General features: G+C 38.2%; 1 pseudogene; it reads right to left on the reverse strand.

Annotated features, from left to right (window-relative positions):
- Nucleotides 1-50: 50 nt before the first annotated feature.
- LOC103263975 lies at nucleotides 51-1,459 on the reverse strand (annotated as a pseudogene).
- Nucleotides 1,460-2,331: the final 872 nt, after the last annotated feature.

The following is a 2,331-nucleotide window of genomic DNA, read 5'->3' on the forward strand; positions in this document are numbered from 1 at the left end:
CCATTGCAGGAATTTTACTGCTCTTTAATAATTTCTATACCAAAACTTACGATCCTCATTAGCTGGCATTAATGAGTCCAAGGCTGGAATGCACTGAAGCAGGGCACAGCCTCTGCCCAGAAAAAAGGCTTCTTCCACAGCTGCTTGTGTGGCATTTAGTGCATCTGTAATCCTGGCTTTCTTCTCATTCACTTCAGTGTCACTTTTCCCACCAAACTTCTGCACAGTTACTCCATCTGAGAACTTTGCCAGATGTTCATTTAGCTGCTTTTTCTCATATTTGCTAGTTGTGACATCTAGCTGCTCAATTCTATCTTGACTATGTTTTTCAATTTGAGCCTTGTCACCTTTTCCTTTCATGAGCATAGCATCATCTTTGTTCACGATGACCTCTTCAACTTTTCAAAAGACATGAAACTGAAAATCTTTAAGAGGTCAGCTCCTCTTCTCCAAACACTGCATTACTAGTAGCAACAGCAATAACTATATAATTGAGCCTTTTTTTCTATTACCACCAAAACCTGCTGCAACCTAAAGACCAAATTTTAGCCTATTCAAAATGAGTGCACTGAGTGTTTCTCTACTAACATCTTCAGCAATTATTACAAAGTACATACAGTGAGCATTGGAAATTTCCAGAGCAGGTACAAACAACTGGACAATAGAAATTTTCTTTTCACTTAGTGGAACATAGACATTTTGGAATTCACATTTCTGACCTTTTGATATATTAATAAAGTATGGAGAAATATAGCCTTGATCAAACTTCATACCTTTAATAGTTCATAATTCATCATTCAGTGTTTTTCTATCCTTTACTGTGATGACACCCTTTCTTCCAACCTTTTTCATTGCATCAGAAATGATGCAGCCAATTTCTTTGTATCCATTTGCAGAGATTGTAGCAACCTGAGTAATTTCTTCCAGGGTTGTCACAAGTTTGGATTGCTTCTTAAATTCAGCAATGACAATGTCAACAGCTAACATTACTCCTCTCCTGATTTCCACTGGATTAGTGCATTTGCTGATCTTCTCAAAGCCTTTCTTGCCAATAGTGTGCTAACACAGTAGTAGTGGTGGTGACATACTCAGCCTCTCCATATGTGTTATTGGCAACATCCTGAACAAGTTGACTCAAATGTTTTTATATTTATCCTTTAAGACATTTGACTTTGCTATAGCCACACTATCTTTTGCTACTTTGGGGCTTCCCCAACTCTGTTCAGTGATCACTGTTCTTCCCTCTGGCCCCATTGTAACTGCTACAGCATTGACTAAAAGTCTACACCTGGTAACATTAAGTCACGTGTATCCGCACTAAATGTTACATCTTTGGCATGGCCTGAGTGAGATGGGAAGCCAGGGCCTGGAACACCAATCTCATTTGGCAAAGGACTCTGGGTAATCAGAGTATTTCTGTGGGAGCAGGGCAAGCACATACAGTCAAGTGATCAAGCATGGTGAATGTAACCAGAAGAAAATTATTTTCTAGATTGCCTATTACTTTCATGGTATGTAAAATGCAGCTAGCATATGTAACTTGAAAATTGGGTAATGGTTTTACTCATAACTTAAATTTTGGAGTCTAGGCTGTCTTGTCTTTGATTTTTTTTTTAATTTATTATAAAGATGTGGGGTACAATTCAGGATTAGATATACAAACATTGACCATGCAGGTACCCCTGTTGATGATTGTCTTTGATTTTTTAAATAAGTGAAAGTTTGAAAGTTTAAGAATGAAAAATGTGTTTGTAAAATTCATTTTGTCAAAATTAAAGGTTCACACTAGAAATAAAAGACAAATCTCAAAATATTTATTGTAAAAGATGAAAACAATAGAGTAAGTCGGGTACTCTACTTGATACCAAGGAGAAGTTTGTTCTACTCAGATTGTTCACTATCTATAGCTGCCCACTTACCAGGGAATCTCTCTGGGTTTCCATGAACTAAGATGCATTTTGTGCCTGTGTCTCCTAACATTAAAATCTTCTGTTTATTGGACTCCAATGAATTTTGAGCTTCACATGGGGCCTCAGATTGCCTCCTATTGCTTGTATAAGACAACCTCAGCCATAGCTCTAGTCTTCAGGCTAGAGCCTGAATTTTGAGCTTCACATGGGGCCTCAGATTGCCTCCTATTGCTTGTATAAGACAACCTCAGCCATAGCTCTAGTCTTCAGGCTAGGAGGAGTCCACCTCTAGAATGGAGACATTGGAGTTTTTGTTTTTTAACTTTAAAGATGTGGGGTACAATTCAGGGTTAGGTATACAAATATTCATTATGCAGGTACCCTTATTGATGAGGTGTGCCCCCCCATCCCCACACAGACT

Source organism: Carlito syrichta, unplaced genomic scaffold (genome assembly GCF_000164805.1).
Source record: "Carlito syrichta isolate Samal-C Ts95f unplaced genomic scaffold, Tarsius_syrichta-2.0.1 Scaffold305367, whole genome shotgun sequence".
NCBI classification, from domain to species: domain Eukaryota; kingdom Metazoa; phylum Chordata; class Mammalia; order Primates; family Tarsiidae; genus Carlito; species Carlito syrichta.